The sequence below is a fragment of the Rutidosis leptorrhynchoides genome, chromosome 11, assembly GCF_046630445.1.
Source record: "Rutidosis leptorrhynchoides isolate AG116_Rl617_1_P2 chromosome 11, CSIRO_AGI_Rlap_v1, whole genome shotgun sequence".
In the NCBI taxonomy this organism is placed as follows: Eukaryota; Viridiplantae; Streptophyta; class Magnoliopsida; order Asterales; family Asteraceae; genus Rutidosis; species Rutidosis leptorrhynchoides.
The window spans coordinates 209,036,756-209,056,444 of NC_092343.1; the positions used below are offsets into that span (position 1 = coordinate 209,036,756).

A 19,689-nucleotide genomic window follows, 5' to 3' on the forward strand; every position below is an offset into this window, starting at 1 on the left:
GCAAGAATCGTCAAAAACAGAGCTAAAACGAGGATTCTAGAGCGAAAACGGTGAAATCAAGTTACGATCTAAGGAATCAGGGCTGACCAGCACAAAATCCGCCCTGCCATACCACCTGCCAAACGGCCTGCCAGTATGCAAACGGCTTGCCAAATACGACCTGCCAGTGCATCTTTCCAAACGGCCTGCCAGGCGTTTTTCAGAAAATACTGCCTGCCAGTGCACCTTGCCAAACGGCCTGCCAGGCGTTTTTTGGCCAAAAATTACTATTTTGCCCCCAAGCTTTGCTTTTAAAAGGAGGGCTTCACTTCTCATTTCAACACACCAAAAAACACACCAATTCTTCACTTCTCTCTCTAAAATATCTCTCTATAGTCGCTCTCTAGTGATCTATAGGAGATTAGTTCTCTCTCTACTTTCTCTCTCACGTTTCTAGAGAGAGAAAAGTACAGAGATTAGGAAATGTAGTTATCTATCTATTGTCGCTCTCTAGTGATCAATAGGAGATTAGTATGTAGTTAGTAGTAGAAGCTATCAAGCATTGTAACGCAATGGATATTATGAAGTAATACAAGTGTTATTCTGCCGACATTATCCGGTACTATCTATCGTTTTCTTTTATTAATCCATCATAATGTTCTTGTTTGATGTTTGTGATTTATTAATGATTGAAATGCTTGTTGCCATGATGTGTGAGTAATTGCTTGATTGTTTGCCATGATTTATTAATGTTATTTAGGGATGATTATCGTTTCGTACTCGCTTTCTGTCTATGATATTAAACCTCGTTATTATCGTCCTTCCACCAATAAACGTGATTAAAACCTTTTATAAAGTCGACATTATATAGGTAATTAGTTATCTGTGTTTATACATTGGTCAAGGTATGAACCCATCGGAAATACTATAAAGTACATGGGGAATTACCGTAGGACCAGATCAAGACATTGGTCAAGAGTATAAGACTCGAGGAAATACTGTTGCAACAGTAGAGTACAGTGTTGATGTACTATAGGACCACTTGAGCATGGTCAAGGTTAGAAGCTATGGAACCACTATAAGTCTAGTACATGGTGGATAACTAAGGGATTTATTAGATAGATTTAAGTAAGGGCTGGTTTAAGTCATAAATGGGAGTTTAACACACTACAATACAAACTAAGCTTATAAATTTAAGGATGACTGAGAACTATCAGATGTTCTAATTTGTCTACAAACCCTTAGATTTCACCAAACCATTGACAGAAAGGGATTCGAAACACAATCATAACCACTCACTTGGGTGATACACTAAGGTGTTAAGAAAGGTTGGATATTCTATACACCTATGCTACTTTATTCGTGCGCTCAAGGTATGCACTGCATCCAAGATGGGCCGCTTATATCCTTAAACCGGATAAAGCATCGGGAGTTGAGCATAGTCCATCAGATAGGAATCTTCAAAGCCTAGTTCCTCATGACATGCTAACCGGGAAACCGCTTAGTAGGGAATCTAGTATTCACACCAAGGTATATCTGTCCAAGGAGTGTCTCATAATCATCCCGACACTACGTTATCTTAAATCATGGTGAACCACGTCTTCTCTGTCCTTAGTTGTTGCATGCTAGCTAGCTTATTTTAATTATATTGCTTTAATATTTTAATTACAATTATATAAACAAATCAACCCAACTATTTCCTTTACACAATTTGATATTCTGGATAAAGTGGTGTCTAGAATAAACCGGTTGGACTTGGTTATTGGATTTTCTGAACAGTCGCCAATTTATTGGGACCAAAAGGATCATGCCTCTCCACACAAGGTGTACCTGGCTACTAGTCTTAGATACTGAATTGTGTACAAACCCATCTTAATCACTAAATTATCTAGATAAGCTCCGCTTCAAATTCGACCGCTCAAGGAACGACCCTAGGTCGTATTTGCCCTTGCTAACCCATAGGAAGGAATAATAGATTTAGGCCCATCATATATAAATTAAACATTCGACTTCTCCTGTTGGTATCCTGAGTTGACGTTTTACAACCTAACGACGCCGCATAAATAAACCGTCCAATTCGGGCATATCACGGGGTAGTTAAGTTTTTGGCGCCGCTGCCGGGGAGCGGTAGTACGATTTGGAGCCTGTTTAGATTAGTTAGTTTTTAAGAGAACCTTTTGATAGAAACTTGCTTTGTCAGAAGTTACTAGTTTACCGTAGTTAGGTTAGATAATATTAGCTTAATTTAGATTAATTAAAAAGTTTAAAATGGACTTCCTTATTAGTGAACCTTTAGGATGGTTTAACCTACTTAGATCGCTAAGAATTCTTCCGACACATCCTTTCATCTATCTGATATCATACATTGTACCCATCCGACGAGATCCACACTTACCTGCCGATAGTTCGACAATGGCCGCACGCATCACTCTCGCTGACATCACCAAACCCTCGTTAGAAGGACGAGGAGGACCGATACTCTATCCAGAGGTTAATGGAGCGTCTTTTGTGCTTAAGCATAGCATCATACAACTCATTCAGAATCACTGTCTATTCGATGGCTTACCAATTGACGATCCCAACTCTCACTTAGATAAATTCCTCTCCTATTCCAACTCATATAAGCAAAACAGGGTTGAACAAGATGTAGTTCATCTGTATCTATTCCCCTATTCCTTAACTCTTCATGCAAAAGCCTAGTTCGAGGGGTTAGAACCCAACTATATCACCTCATGGGAGGAAATGGCAACAAATTTCTTAATCAAGTACTTTCCCCCATCAAAACAAATCAGACTTAGGAATGATATCGTAAACTTTCAACAAGCATATGATGAATCACTCTACACTGCATGGGAAAGATTCAGACACTTGCTTCGAAGATGCCCGAATCACCGTCTTGAGAGCTCTGATCAAATTTTGACCTTCTACAAAGGTCTGAATCAGAATAGTATGTCTACTCTTGATGCTGTTTCTCAAGGTAACTTCATGAACTTCACTGCTGACGAGGCCTGGAGATTGATCGAGGAGATGACTATGCACCATCATGATTGGAACACGGAAGAGCACATTTCATCAGCAACACCGATTTCCGCCTCCGATCCTATCAAAACCATAAAATATCTCTCGGACCAAATAGAAAACCTCACCAAAGAAGTTGGAGAGCTAAAGAAAATTCCGCAACATGTGTCTCAAGTTCAATTATGCTAAAATTGTACTGACCCACATCTGGCCAAGGTATACGAGGACGAATGTGAGGACTCTGTTGTCTACACCGATAAGATCCTAGCTCATCCTCACAACCCACCCACCAAATCCATTACCCCACCAGAGATAAGTCCAGACGATGTCCTACTACGAATCATCAACATGATCACAACAAGACAAGACGCAACTGAAATGTCCCGTTCTTATTGCTTAAAAACGTTCCATATTAATTGATTTCGTTGCGAGGTTTTGACCTCTATATGATACGTTTTTCAAAGACTGCATTCATTTTAAAACAAACCATAACCTTTATTTCATCAATAAAGGTTTAAAAAGCTTTACGTAGATTATCAAATAATGATAATCTAAAATATCCTGTTTACACGCGACCATTACATAATGGTTTACAATACAAATATGTTACAACGAAATAAGTTTCTTGAATGCAGTTTTTACACAATATCATACATGCATGGACTCCAAATCTCGTCCTTATTTAAGTATGCGACAGCGGAAGCTCTTAATAATCACCTGAGAATAAACATGCTTAAAACGTCAACAAAAAATGTTGGTGAGTTATAGGTTTAACCTATATATTATCAAATCATAATAATAGACCACAAGATTTCATATTTCAATACACATCCCATACATAGAGATAAAAATCATTCATATGGTGAACACCTGGTAACCGACATTAACAAGATGCATATTTAAGAATATCCCCATCATTCCGGGACACCCTTCAGATATGATATAAATTTCGAAGTACTAAAGCATCCGGTACTTTGGATGGGGTTTGTTAGGCCCAATAGATCTATCTTTAGGATTCGCGTCAATTAGGGTGTCTGTTCCCTAATTCTTAGATTACTAGACTTAATAAAAAGGGGCATATTCGATTTCGATAATTCAACCATAGAATGTAGTTTCACGTACTTGTGTCTATTTTAAAACCTGCATGTATTCTCATCCCAAAAATATTAGATTTTAAAAGTGGGACTATAACTCACTTTCACAGATTTTTACTTCGTCGGGAAGTAAGACTTGGCCACTGGTTGATTCACAAACCTATAACAATATATACATATATATCAAAGTACGTTCAAAATATATTTACAAAACTTTTATTACATTTTGATGTTTTAAGTTTATTAAGTCAGCTGTCCTCGTTAGTAACCTACAACTAGTTGTCCACAGTTAGATGTACATAAATAAATAGATAAATATTATCTTGAATCAATCCACAATCCAGTGTATACGTATCTCAGTATTGATCACAACTCAAACTATATATATTTTGGAATCAACCTCAACTCTGTATAGCTAACTCCAACATTCACATATAGAGTGTCTATGGTTGTTCCGAAATATATATAGATGTGTCGACATGATAGGTCGAAACATTGTATACGTGTCTATGGTATCTCAAGATTACATAATATACAATACAAGTTGATTAAGTTATGGTTGGAATATATTTGTTACCAATTTTCACGTAGCTAAAATGAGAAAAATTATCCAATCTTGTTTTACCCATAATTTCTTCATTTTAAATCCGTTTTGAGTGAATCAAATTGCTATGGTTTCATATTGAACTCTATTTTATGAATCTAAACAGAAAAAGTATAGTTTTATTGTCTGAAAAATAAGTTACAAGTCGTTTTTGTAAAGGTAGTCATTTCAGTCGTAAGAACGACGTCTAGATGACCATTTTAGAAAACATACTTCCACTTTGATTTTAACCATAGTTTTTGGATATAGTTTCATGTTCATAATAAAAATCATTTTCCCAGAATAACAACTTTTAAATCAAAGTTTATCATAGTTTTTAATTAACTAACCCAAAACAGCCCGCGGTGTTACTACGACGGCGTAAATCCGATTTTACGGTGTTTTTCGTGTTTCCAGGTTTTAAATCATTAAGTTAGAATATCATATAGATATAGAACATGTGTTTAGTTGATTTTAAAAGTCAAGTTAGAAGGATTAACTTTTATTTGCGAACAAGTTTAGAATTAACTAAACTATGTTCTAGTGATTACAAGTTTAAACCTTCGAATAAGATAGCTTTATATGTATGAATCGAATGATGTTATGAACATCATTACTACCTCAAGTTTTCTGGATAAAGCTACTGGAAATGAGAAAAAATGGATCTAGCTTCAAAGGATCCTTGGATGGCTTGAAAGTTCTTGAAGCAGAATCATGACACGAAAACAGTTCAAGTAAGATTTTCACTTGAAATAAGATTGTTATAGTTATAGAAATTGAATCAAAGTTTTAATATGAGTATTACCTTGTATTAGAAAGATATCTTACTATAAATAAGAAAGATTTCTTGAAGTTGGATGATCACTCTACAAGATTGGAAGTAAGCTAGCAAACTTGGAAGTATTCTTGATTTTATGAAACTAGAACTTGTAGAATTTATGAAGAACACTTAGAACATGAAGATAGAACTTGAGAGAGATCAATTAGATGAAGAAAATTGAAGAATGAAAGTGTTTGTAGGTGTTTTTGGTCGTTGGTGTATGGATTAGATATAAAGGACATGTAATTTTGTTTTCATGTAAATAAGTCATGAATGATTACTCATATTTTTGTAATTTTATGAGATATTTCATGCTAGTTGCCAAATGATGGTTCCCACATGTGTTAGGTGACTCACATGGGCTGCTAAGAGCTGATCATTGGAGTGTATATACCAATAGTACATACATCTAAAAGCTGTGTATTGTACGAGTACGAATACGAGTGCATACGAGTAGAATTGTTGATGAAACTGAACGAGAATGTAATTGTAAGCATTTTTGTTAAGTAGAAGTATTTTGATAAGTGTCTTGAAGTCTTTCAAAAGTGTATGAATACATATTAAAACACTACATGTATATACATTTTAACTGAGTCGTTAAGTCATCGTTAGTCGTTACATGTAAGTGTTGATTTGAAACCTTTAAGTTAACGATCTTGTTAAATGTTGTTAACCCAATATTTATTATATCAAGTGAGATGTTAAATTATTATTTTATCATGATATCATGATGTATTAATATATCTTAATATGATATATATACATTAAATGTCGTTACAACGATAATCGTTACATATATGTCTCGTTTCAAAATCCTTAAGTTAGTAGTCTTGTTTTTACATATGTAGTTCGTTGTTAGTATACTTAATAATATGTTTACTTATCATAATATCATGTTAACTATATATATATCCATATATATATGTCATCATATAGTTTTTACAAGTTTTAACGTTCGTGAATCGCCGATCAACTTGGGTGGTCAATTGTCTATATGAAACCTATTTCAATTAATCAAGTCTTAACAAGTTTGATTGCTTAATATGTTGGAAACACTTAATCATGTAAATAACAATTTCATTTAATATATATATCAACATGGAAAAGTTTGGGTCACTACAGTACCTACCAGTTAAATAAATTTCGTCCCGAAATTTTAAGCAGTAGGAGGTGTTGACGTATCTTCTGGAAATAAATGCGGGTATTTCTTCTTCATCTGATCTTCTCGTTCCCAGGTGAACTCGGGTCCTCTACGAGCATTCCATCGAACCTTAATAATTGGTATCTTGTTTTGCTTAAGTCTTTTAACCTCACGATCCATTATTTCGACGGGTTCTTCGATGAATTGAAGTTTTTCGTTGATTTGGATTTCATCTAATGGAATAGTGAGATCTTATTTAGCAAAACATTTCTTCAAATTCTAGACGTGGAAAGTGTTATGTACAGCCGCGAGTTGTTGAGGTAACTCAAGTCGGTAAGCTACTGGTCCGACACGATCAATAATCTTGAATGGTCCGATATACCTTGGATTTAATTTCCCTCGTTTACCAAATCGAACAACACCTTTCCAAGGTGCAACTTTAAGCATGACCATCTCTCCAATTTCAAACTCTATATCTTTTCTTTTAATGTCAACGTAGCTCTTTTGTCGACTTTGGGCGGTTTTCAACCGTTGTTGAATTTGGATGATCTTCTCGGTAGTTTCTTGTATTATCTCCGGACCCGTAATCTGTCTATCCCCCACTTCACTCCAACAAATCAGAGACCTGCACTTTCTACCATAAAGTGCTTCAAACGGCGCCATCTCAATGCTTGAATGGTAGCTGTTGTTGTAGGAAAATTCTGCTAACGGTAGATGTCGATCCCAACTGTTTCCGAAATCAATAACACATGCTCGTAGCATGTCTTCAAGCGTTTGTATCGTCCTTTCGCTCTGCCCATCAGTTTGTGGATGATAGGCAGTACTCATGTCTAGACGAGTTCCTAATGCTTGCTGTATTGTCTGTCAGAATCTTGAAATAAATCTGCCATCCCTATCAGAGATAATAGAGATTGGTATTCCATGTCTAGAGACGACTTCCTTCAAATACAGTCGTGCTAACTTCTCCATCTTGTCATCTTCTCTTATTGGCAGGAAGTGTGCTGATTTGGTGAGACGATCAACTATTACCCAAATAGTATCAAAACCACTTGCAGTCCTTGGGCAATTTAGTGATGAAATCCATGGTAATGTTTTCCCATTTCCATTCCGGGATTTCGGGTTGTTGAAGTAGACCTGATGGTTTCTGATGCTCAGCTTTGACCTTAGAACATGTCAAACATTCTCCTACGTATTTAGCAACATCGGCTTTCATACCTGGCCACCAAAAATGTTTCTTGAGATCCTTGTACATCTTTCCCGTTCCAGGATGTATTGAGTATCTAGTTTTATGAGCTTCTCTAAGTACCATTTCTCTCATATCTCCAAATTTTGGTACCCAAATCCTTTCAGCCCTATACCGGGTTCCGTCTTCCCGAATATTAAGATGCTTCTCCGATCCTTTGGGTATTTCATCCTTTAAATTTCCCTCTTTTAAAACTCCCTGTTGCGCCTCCTTTATTCGAGTAGTAAGGTTATTGTGAATCATTATATTCATAGATTTTACTCGAATGGGTTCTCTGTCCTTCCTGCTCAAGGTGTCGGCTACCACATTTGCCTTCCCCGGGTGGTAACGAATCTCAAAGTCGTAATCATTCAACAATTCAATCCACCTACGCTGCCTCATATTCAGTTGTTTCTGATTAAATATGTGTTGAAGACTTTTGTGGTCGGTATATATAATACTTTTGACCCCATATAAGTAGTGCCTCCAAGTCTTTAATGCAAAAACAACCGGGCCTAATTCCAAATCATGCGTCGTATAATTTTGTTCGTGAATCTTCAATTGTCTAGATGCATATGCAATCACCTTCATTCGTTGCATTAATACACAACCGAGACCTTGCTTTGATGCATCACAATAAATCACAAAATCATTATTCCCTTCAGGCAATGACAATATAGGTGCTGTAGTTAGCTTTTTCTTCAATAACTGAAACGCTTTCTCTTGTTCATCCTTCCATTCAAATTTCTTCCCTTTATGCGTTAATGCAGTCAAGGGTTTTGCTATTCTGGAAAAGTCTTGGATGAACCTTCTGTAGTAACCAGCTAGTCCTAAAAACTGGCGTATGTGTTTCGGAGTTTTCGGGGTTTTCCACTTTTCAACAGTTTCTATCTTTGCCGGATCCACCTTAATACCTTCTTTGTTCACTATGTGACCGAGGAATTGAACTTCTTCCAACCAAAATGCACACTTTGAAAATTTAGCGTACAATTCTTCCTTCCTCAATACTTCTAACACCTTTCTCAAATGTTCACCGTGTTCTTGGTCATTCTTTGAGTAAATAAGTATGCCATCAATGAAAACAATGACAAACTTGTCAAGGTATGGTCCACACACTCGGTACATAAGGTCCATGAACACAGCTGGTGCATTAGTTAAACCAAACGGCATGACCATAAACTCGTAATGACCATAAAGTGTTCTGAAAGCAGTCTTTGGAATATCATCTTCTTTCACCCGCATTTGATGATACCTGGAACGTAAGTCAATCTTTGAATAAACAGACGAGCCTTGTAGTTGATCAAATAAGTCGTCGATTCTCGGTAGTGGGTAGCGATTCTTGATGGTAAGTTTGTTCAACTCTCGGTAGTCGATACACAACCTGAATGTACCATCTTTCTTCTTGACAAACAAAACAGGAGCTCCCCACGGTGATGTGATTGGTCGAATGAAACCACGCTCTAAAAGTTCTTGTAATTGGCTTTGCAGTTCTTTCATCTCGCTAGATGCGAGTCTGTAAGGAGCACGAGCTATTGGTGCAGCTCCTGGTACAAGATCTATTTGAAATTCAACAGATCGATGTGGGGGTAATCCCGGTAATTCTTTCGGAAATACATCGGGAAATTCTTTTGCGACGGGAATATCATTGATGCTCTTTTCTTCAGTTTGTACTTTCTCGACGTGTGCTAGAACAGCATAGCAACCTTTTCTTATTAGTTTTTGTGCCTTCAAATTACTAATAAGATGTAGCTTCGTGTTGCCCTTTTCTCCGTACACCATTAAGGGTTTTCCTTTTTCTCGTATAATGCGAATTGCATTTTTGTAACAAACGATCTCTGCTTTCACTTCTTTCAATCAGTCCATACCGATTATCACATCAAAACTCCCTAACTCTACTGGTATCAAGTCAATCTTAAATGTTTCACTAACCAGTTTAATTTCTCGATTCCGACATATATTATCTGCTGAAATTAATTTACCATTTGCTAATTCGAGTAAAAATTTACTATCCAAAGGCGTCAATGGACAATTTAATTTAGCACAAAAATCTCTACTCATATAGCTTCTATCCGCACCCGAATCAAATAAAACGTAAGCAGATTTATTGTCAATAAGAAACGTACCCGTAACAAGCTCCGGGTCTTCCTGTGCCTCTACCGCATTAATATTGAAAACTCTTCCACTGCCTTGTCCATTCGTGTTCTCCTGGTTCGGGCAATTTCTAATAATATGGCCCGGTTTTCCACATTTATAACAAACTACATTGGCATAACTTGCTCCGACACTACTTGCTCCGCCATTACTCGTTCTGACACCATTTGTTCCTTTGGTTCTGTTAACCCCTGGTCCGTAGACCTCACACTTCACAGCGCTATGACCATTTATTTTACAATTGTTGCAAAATTTGGTGCAGAACCCCGAGTGATACTTGTCACACCTTTGGCATAGCTGCTTCTGATTGTTGTTGTTGTTGCGGTTATTATTGTTGTTGGAATGATTGTTGTAGTTGTTGTTGTTGTTGTTGTTGTTGTTGTTGTTGTTGGGACGTTTGTTGTAGTTGCGATTGATGTTGCGATTGTTGAGATAGTTGTTGCGATTATTGTTGTAATTGCTGTTGTTGTATTGGTGATTCTTATCACCGTTTTCCTCCCACTTTCTTTTGACTTGCTTCACATTGGCCTCTTCAGCAGTCTGTTCTTTAATTCTTTCTTCAATCTGGTTCACTAGTTTGTGAGCCATTATACATGCCTGTTGTATGGAGGCGGGCTCGTGTGAACTTATATCTTCTTGGATTCTTTCCGGTAATCCTTTCACAAACGCGTCGATCTTCTCTTCCTCATCTTCGAACGCTCCCGGACACAATAGGCACAATTCTGTGAATCGTCTTTCGTACGTGGTAATATCAAATCCTTGGGTTCATAACCCTCTAAGTTCTGTCTTGAGCTTATTGACCTCGGTTCTGGGACGGTACTTCTCATTCATCAAGTGCTTGAATGCTGACCACGGTAGTGCGTAAGCATCATCTTGTCCCACTTGCTCTAGATAGGTATTCCACCATGTTAACGCAGAACCTGTGAAGGTATGCGTAGCGTACTTCACTTTGTCCTCTTCAGTACACTTACTTATGGCAAACACCGATTCGACCTTCTCGGTCCACCATTTCAATCCGATCGGTCCTTCGGTTCCATCAAATTCCAAAGGTTTGCAGGCAGTGAATTCTTTGTAGGTGCATCCTACACGATTTCCTGTACTGCTAGATCCAAGGTTATTGTTGGTATGTAGCGCAGCCTGTACTGCGGCTATGTTTGAGGCAAGAAAGGCACGAAATTCCTCTTCGCTCATATTCAATGTGTGTCGAGTAGTTTGTGCCATTTCCCTCAAAATAGTCAAATGAAACAAGTTAATCATACAGAATACCAAGAGTAGTCAATAGTATTTCGTAGCATAATATGAACTTATTTATAAAAGCTCTTTCTTCATATTAGCATTTTATACTCTTTAATTCGGGTAGTACCTACCCGTTAAGTTCATACTTAGTAGCTAACATACCATTTCAACTACTACAATTCTATATGAAAAACTAATCACAAAAAAAATATATATATCATATTCAAACCTTTATACAATAACTTGCAAACTTACAATACTGCTTTTTTACATATAGCATGAAATATAGCACATAAAACTTTGATACAAAGTAGTTGCGAAGATAATTCTAGTTAATAAATAAGGCGTTCAGCAAAGGCAACAAAGACACGTAATTCATACGTCCAGAAACAAGTCATGCATTCTGGTTTTACTAATACTACTTCCCATCCTTGGTCTTATGGAACGTAACCGTTGTGACCGATAGTATGACAACGTGTTGTAACGTCGTCAAAAGGATGAAGGTTACGTAATGTCCAACAGTCCCGTAACAATCTAAAAACCTCATTTCTTACCCCAATTACCAACTCCGTCACTTGTGGGAACGTTTTGTTTAATAGTTATAGCCCGATGTTCTTGTTCTCACTTTGGTGAGAAGCGAACATTACTAACCCGTAAGCATAGCATGCTTCTTTATGTTGCATGTTAGCCGCTTTTTCTAAATCTTGAAGTCCTATATTCGGATACATTGAGTCAAAATAATTTCTTAACCCGTTGCGTAAAATAGCATTTGGGTTCCCCGCAATATATGCGTCAAAGTAAACACATCGTAACTTATGGGTTTCCCAATGTGATATCCCCCATCTTTCAAATGAAAGTCTCTTATAAACCAAGGCATTCTTGGAACGTTCTTCGAATGTCTTGCAAACTGATTTCGCCGTAAATAGCTGTGCCGAAGAATTCTGACCAACTCTAGACAAGATTTCATCAATCATGTCTCCGGGTAGGTCTCTTAAAATATTGGGTTGTCTATCCATTTTGTGTTTTTATACTGTAAAATAGACGAAGAGTTAGATTCATAAAAAAAATACTTATTAATACAAGCAATTTTTTTTACATATATCATAAAGCATAAGCAGACTATATTACATATATTACACCACACGAATACAACTATATTATTCCGACTCGCTCATTTCTTCTTCTTCGGTTTTGGTTCGTTTTGCCAAGTTTCTAGGGATATATGATGTTCCCCTAATACGAGCCGTCGTTTTCCACATTGGTTTAGAAAAACCTGGTGGTTTAGAGGTTCCCGGGTCATTGTTACAACTTAAGGACTTCGGGGGTTGACGATACATATAAAGTTCATCGGGGTTGGAATTAGATTTCTCTATTTTTGTGCCCTTTCCCTTATTATTTTCTTTTGCCTTTTTAAATTCAGTTGGGGTAATTTCTATAACATCATCGGAATTCTCGTCGGAATCCGATTCATCGGAGAATTGGTAATCCTCCCAATATTTTGCTTCCTTGGTGGAAACACCATTGACCATAATTAACCTTGGTCGGTTGGTTGAGGATTTTCTTTTACTTAACCGTTTTATTATTTCCCGCACCGGTTCTATTTCCTCCTCCGGTTCCTCCTCTTCCGGTTCTGATTCTTCTTCCGGTTCTGATTCTTCTTCCGGTTCTTCTTCGAGAACTTGTGAATCAGTCCAATATATATTCGACTCTTCGTTATTATTAGGTGAGTCAATGGGACTTGTTCTAGAGGTATACATCTATCACATAATATCAAACACGTTAAGAGATTAATATATCACATAATATTCACATGTTAAAAATATATAGTTTCCAACAAAATTTGTTAAGCAATCATTTTTCAAGTAAACACGGTCGAAGTCCAGACTCACTAATGCATCCTAAAAAATTCGATAAGACACACTAATGCAAAATTCTGGTTCTCTAAGACCAACGCTCGGATACCAACTGAAATGTCCCGTTCTTATTGCTTAAAAACTTTCCATATTAATTGATTTCGTTGCGAGGTTTTGACCTCTATATGATACGTTTTTCAAAGACTGCATTCATTTTGAAACAAACCATAACCTTTATTTCATCAATAAAGGTTTAAAAAGCTTTACGTAGATTATCAAATAATGATAATCTAAAATATCATGTTTACACGCGACCATTACATAATGGTTTACAATACAAATATGTTACAACGAAATAAGTTTCTTGAATGCAGTTTTTACACAATATCATACATGCATGGACTCAAAATCTCGTCCTTATTTAAGTATGCGACAGCGGAAGCTCTTAATAATCACCTGAGAATAAACATGCTTAAAACGTCAACAAAAAATGTTGGTGAGTTATAGGTTTAACCTATATATTATCAAATCATAATAATAGACCACAAGATTTCATATTTCAATACACATCCCATACATAGAGATAAAAATCATTCATATGGTGAACACCTGGTAACCGACATTAACAAGATGCATATTTAAGAATATCCCCATCATTCCGGGACACCCTTCGGATATGATATAAATTTCGAAGTACTAAAGCATCCGGTACTTTGGATGGGGTTTGTTAGGCCCAATAGATCTATCTTTAGGATTCGCGTCAATTAGGGTGTCTGTTCCCTAATTCTTAGATTACCAGACTTAATAAAAAGGGGCATATTCGATTTCGATAATTCAACCATAGAATATAGTTTCACGTACTTGTGTCTATTTTGTAAATCATTTATAAAACCTGCATGTATTCTCATCCCAAAAATATTAGATTTTAAAAGTGGGACTATAACTCACTTTCACAGATTTTTACTTCGTCGGGAAGTAAGACTTGGCCACTGGTTGATTCACAAACCTATAACAATATATACATATATATCAAAGTATGTTCAAAATATATTTACAAAACTTTTATTACATTTTTATGTTTTAAGTTTATTAAGTCAGTTGTCCTCGTTAGTAACCTACAACTAGTTGTCCACAGTTAGATGTACAGAAATAAATTGATAAATATTATCTTGAATCAATCCACGACCCAGTGTATACGTATCTCAGTATTGATCACAACTCAAACTATATATATTTTGGAATCAACCTCAACCCTGTATAGCTAACTCCAACATTCACATATTGAGTGTCTATGGTTATTCCGAAATATATATAGATGTGTCGACATGATAGGTCGAAACATTGTATACGTGTCTATGGTATCTCAAGATTACATAATATACAATACAAGTTGATTAAGTTATGGTTGGAATAGATTTGTTACCAATTTTCACGAAGCTAAAATGAGAAAAATTATCCAATTTTGTTTTACCCATAACTTCTTCATTTTAAATCCGTTTTGAGTGAATCAAATTGAAGGTTTCATATTGAACTTTATTTTATGAATCTAAACAGAAAAAGTATAGGTTTATAGTCGGAAAAATAACTTACAAGTCGTTTTTGTAAAGGTAGTCATTTCAGTCGAAAGAACGACGTCTAGATGACCATTTTAGAAAACATACTTCCACTTTGAGTTTAACCATAGTTTTTGGATATAGTTTCATGTTCATAATAAAAATCATTTTCCCAGAATAACAACTTTTAAATCAAAGTTTATCATAGTTTTTAATTAACTAACCCAAAACAGCCCGCGGTGTTACTACGACGGCGTAAATCCAGTTTTACGGTGTTTTTCGTGTTTCCGGGTTTTAAATCATTAAGTTAGCATATAATATAGATATAGAACATGTGTTTAGTTGATTTTAAAAGTAAAGTTAGAAGGATTAACTTTTATTTGCGAACAAGTTTAGAATTAACTAAACTATGTTCTAGTGATTACAAGTTTAAACCTTCGAATAAGATAGCTTTATATGTATGAATCGAATGATGTTATGAACATCATTACTACCTTAAGTTTTATGGATAAAGCTACTGGAAATGAGAAAAATGGATCTAGCTTCAAAGGATCCTTGGATGGCTTGAAAGTTCTTGAAGCAGAATCATGACACGAAAACAGTTCAAGTAAGATTTTCACTTGAAATAAGATTGTTATAGTTATAGAAATTGAATCAAAGTTTGAATATGAGTATTACCTTGTATTAGAAAGATATATTACTGTAAATAAGAAAGATTTCTTGAGGTTGGATGATCACTCTACAAGATTGGAAGTAAGCTAGCAAACTTGGAAGTATTCTTGATTTTATGAAACTAGAACTTGTAGAATTTATGAAGAACACTTAGAACATGAAGATTGAACTTGAGAGAGATCAATTAGATGAAGAAAATTGAAGAATGAAAGTTTTTGTAGGTGTTTTTGGTCGTTGGTGTATGGATTAGATATAAAGGATATGTAATTTTGTTTTCATGTAAATAAGTCATGAATGATTACTCATATTTTTGTAATTTTATGAGATATTTCATGCTAGTTGCCAAATGATGGTTCCCACATGTGTTAGGTGACTCACATGGGCTGCTAAAAGCTGATCATTGGAGTGTATATACCAATAGTACATACATCTAAAATCTGTGTATTGTACGAGTACGAATACGAGTGCATACGAGTAGAATTGTTGATGAAACTGAACGAGAATGTAATTGTAACCATTTTTGTTAAGTAGAAGTATTTTGATAAGTGTCTTGAAGTCTTTCAAAAGTGTATGAATACATATTAAAACACTACATGTATATACATTTTAACTGAGTCGTTAAGTCATCGTTAGTCGTTACATGTAAGTGTTGATTTGAAACCTTTAAGTTAACGATCTTGTTAAATGTTGTTAACCCAATATTTATTATATCAAGTGAGATGTTAAATTATTATTTTATCATGATATCATGATTATTAATATATCTTAATATGATATATATACATTAAATGTCGTTACAACGATAATCGTTACATATATGTCTCTTTTCAAAATCATTAAGTTAGTAGTCTTGTTTTTACATATGTAGTTCATTGTTAGTATACTTAATGATATATTTACTTATCATAATATCATGTTAACTATATATATATCCATATATATATGTCATCATATAGTTTTTACAAGTTTTAACGTTCGTGAATCGCCGGTCAACTTGGGTGGTCAATTGTCTATATGAAACCTATTTCAATTAATCAAGTCTTAACAAGTTTGAGTGCTTAATATGTTGGAAACACTTAATCATGTAAATAACAATTTCATTTAATATATATATAAACATGGAAAAGTTCGGGTCACTACAGCAACTGACTTAGACATGACTAATCACCTGAGTAGTCTTGAAAACCAAATAAGCCAGCTAAATCAATGTCTCGATTCTCTTGGTTGTCCTAAAAATGACTCAAAGGTGGCTCATAGCCAACCTTCAATTTCTTCTAAGGAGAAGAAACTAGCTAATACCCGTTCGGTAGTAGTCATTGAGTCATCACCTAAACCTACTGGGAAAACACCCATTCCATTCCCGGGCCATCTCAAGCAAAGACATAACAAAATGAAATCTTTCAAGTTTGACGGTAAATTTTTGGACACTTTGTCTAAAAATCCTCATAGTAAGAAGTATTTTAGGAAACTGCTATCAACTAAGGATAAGGTACCCGAAGTACCCAATGTCCCGCTGAACGCGGATTGTTCAGCCATTCTCTTAAATACTCTTCCTGAATAACTAGGAGACACCGGACGATTTACCTTTCCTTGTTCTATCTACCAATCTGGTACTATCTATTCTCTCACTGACCTTGGTGCCAGCATCAATCTCATGCCCTACTCACTGTTCCAGAGACTCGAAATTGGAAACCTTAACCCTACCAAAATGAGCATCCAGCTAGTTGACCAATCCACTAGATATCCTAAGGGAATAGCTGAGAACATCATGGTTAAGGTCGATAAATTCCTTTTTCCCAACCGACTTTGTAGTTATGGACTATAAAGAAGACATGAAAACCCCTATCATCTTAGGAAGGCCTTTCATGAATACAGCCAAAGCGATCGTTGACATTTATTCACGGACTATCACCTTGAGAGCCCGTGGAGAAGAGGTCACTTTCACGATCGACGAGTCTGTATGTCCTTCTGATGGGAACGGCGAAGTAAATACCATCTCCACTACAAAAGTCACATTCTATTCCAAGAATGAAGAGAAGAAGATAGATTTAGAAGACAAGAAGAATAACCACTCCACACCTACCCAATCTTCACTCCCACCTTATTTTGATCTTTTAATGACTGGAAAGGATTTCATTCTAGAAGAACTCTCTGAACCAATTATTCTTGAAACTCCCGACCAGAGTGACGAGAAGGTGGATGAAGAAATTGAAATGGAGAGCCCGGAGAAGAAGAAAGAGATGAAGGATTCTAGCACCGAAGTAGTTGTTAATGTTGCTACCATATTGGAGACGTCAATGGACATCGTCCCACCTCCATCCTTAAAGTACAACATTACCACCAACCTAAAGTCACAAAGAAGAAAGACGGGTTTTGCGTCAGGGCTACCCTATAAACCATCACTCAAATACATAATGACATACACATCATGGAGTGATGAGGACCCATTTGACCAACCCGCACAATTCAAGGAGGTAAAAGAAACTGATAGCTTTGTTACACCTCATGTTAAACAAAGCAGTCACTTCAAACCGCCTTCTCCTCTCATTGGACATACCTTATTGTATGTCCGCTTCAATCTCATTGGTATGTTCCAATATTACCTCTTGTGTCTACTGATGGATGCAAGGGAGCTGCTTAGATTTTCTGAGAAATAAGGCTAGAGTCAGGCTCGTGCCTCGAACAAAAACAAGCGCTTCTCGGGAGGCAACCCGTGTGTTTATTTTTTCTATAGCTTTAGTAGTAGTTAAATTAGGATAATTAGGTTAATTAAATAAATGAGAAAATGAAACTTAAAATGGGATTTTCAAAGTTTCTTACTTGTCATGAACTTAATTGCAATATTTCAAAAGTCTTAAAATTAAAGGCAGTCAACACTTTAAGTGTGGGATTAAGCTTTTTAGTCATACACTGATTTGTTAAATTTTCAAAAGCCTAATTTTGAAACCCTCAAGTTTTCAAATAACTTTTTTATCAAAATGCAAATCAGTGAGTCTATGGCCTAAAGCTTAATTACCTGTCTAGGATTAATGTTTGCTATCTTTACAAGTAATAGACAGTTATTGATGCCTGTGGTGGAGACTCTTTGAATAATGATGAAACGACAAGGAAACCCGTTGATTATTTCATTACAAGTTATTGGTGAATGTTGTATGGAGATGAGAACGCCCTAATGAGCTCGAGTACACTTCTAGAAGACCGATTCGAATCCAGCCGAAGATGGTTTCGACTCAGTCTACCTTCAGATCCTCAGCTCACAACCGTACCTAAGGGGAGTAATTCGTTTCTTTATCTTCGTTTATTTAGTTTGCTTCGTTATATCCTTAAACTATACCCTATCCTAAGCTTATCACTAAGTGTGGGATTCCAACCCAATATTGAGCTTAGATACATTTTTCGACATGTTCAAACTCTAAGTGTGGGATTTTAGTCCCTAAAATCTAAGAATGAACATTAGGGATAATGTTCCTCTAAGGGTGGGATAGTGGTGTAGTACACCGTAATTAGCTAGGGGATGCTCCGAAAATGTTCTTAACTTAAAATATTATTAAGCTTTTCGAGTATACCTACTATTTAGATTCTTTATCCTCAAACGTAAATTTTTCAAAATTTTTGACTAAATGATACTTTCTGAAAAAGTACTTTCGAAAATCAAGCGTGTTTGTTCAAAAATTAAGACAAATTAAGACATAAATCTTCTTAAGGATGAACCAATTCTCTAAAAGAGCATTGCATGACTAGGCATTATCGACCCAATATAATTGTTGTGAGGCACCCCAAAAATGGCCCAATAAGCATTCATTTTTAATGCTTCGCTATATTTTCCGTTGAGAGTGCCGATGTTAGCATTTAGAGTTAGAACTTAACCTTGACATACATTTCGAGGCCAATGATTAGTAAGCGCCATACGTGGTGTAGGTACGATACTCCTTCCGAAATTATTCTGAATAGAGAAAACAAAAACCATCCGTTTCCGTTTCCACTCCACGCATTTAAACCGACCAACTCACACCAAAGAGTTGATGAATCAGAAAATACTCACCCCCAAATTCACTATCAAATACGTTACCCTTTTCACCCTCTTTTCTTTCTCATTTCCAAAATCTAGAAATTCAAAAGAGATAGATCGACCAAGTCTACTTCAAACACTTGTCAAAAAATTCCGAAATTCCAGATTGTTTTTGATAGGTCAAAAAAGACCTATTTTTGGTGAAATACATTTCTCTCTGGGCACAAGAAGAAATAGATGAAGTTATGAAGATGGGATATGCAAAAAAAAAAACAAAAAAAAAAAAAGAGCAAAGTCTCAAAAATAAAGAAGAGAAAAGTCTTCAAATAAAAGCATAAATCCCCAAGAAAATGAAGAT

The 19,689-nt window shown here is 35.9% G+C and overlaps 1 non-coding gene across 1 annotated transcript; it reads right to left on the reverse strand.

The window, feature by feature from the left end:
* Positions 1-2,769: 2,769 nt before the first annotated feature.
* LOC139879173 (small nucleolar RNA R71) lies at positions 2,770-2,876 on the reverse strand. The gene has a single exon (XR_011770025.1). It is a non-coding gene; the product is annotated as a small nucleolar RNA R71 (small nucleolar RNA).
* Between the last annotated feature and the right edge of the window lie 16,813 nt (positions 2,877-19,689).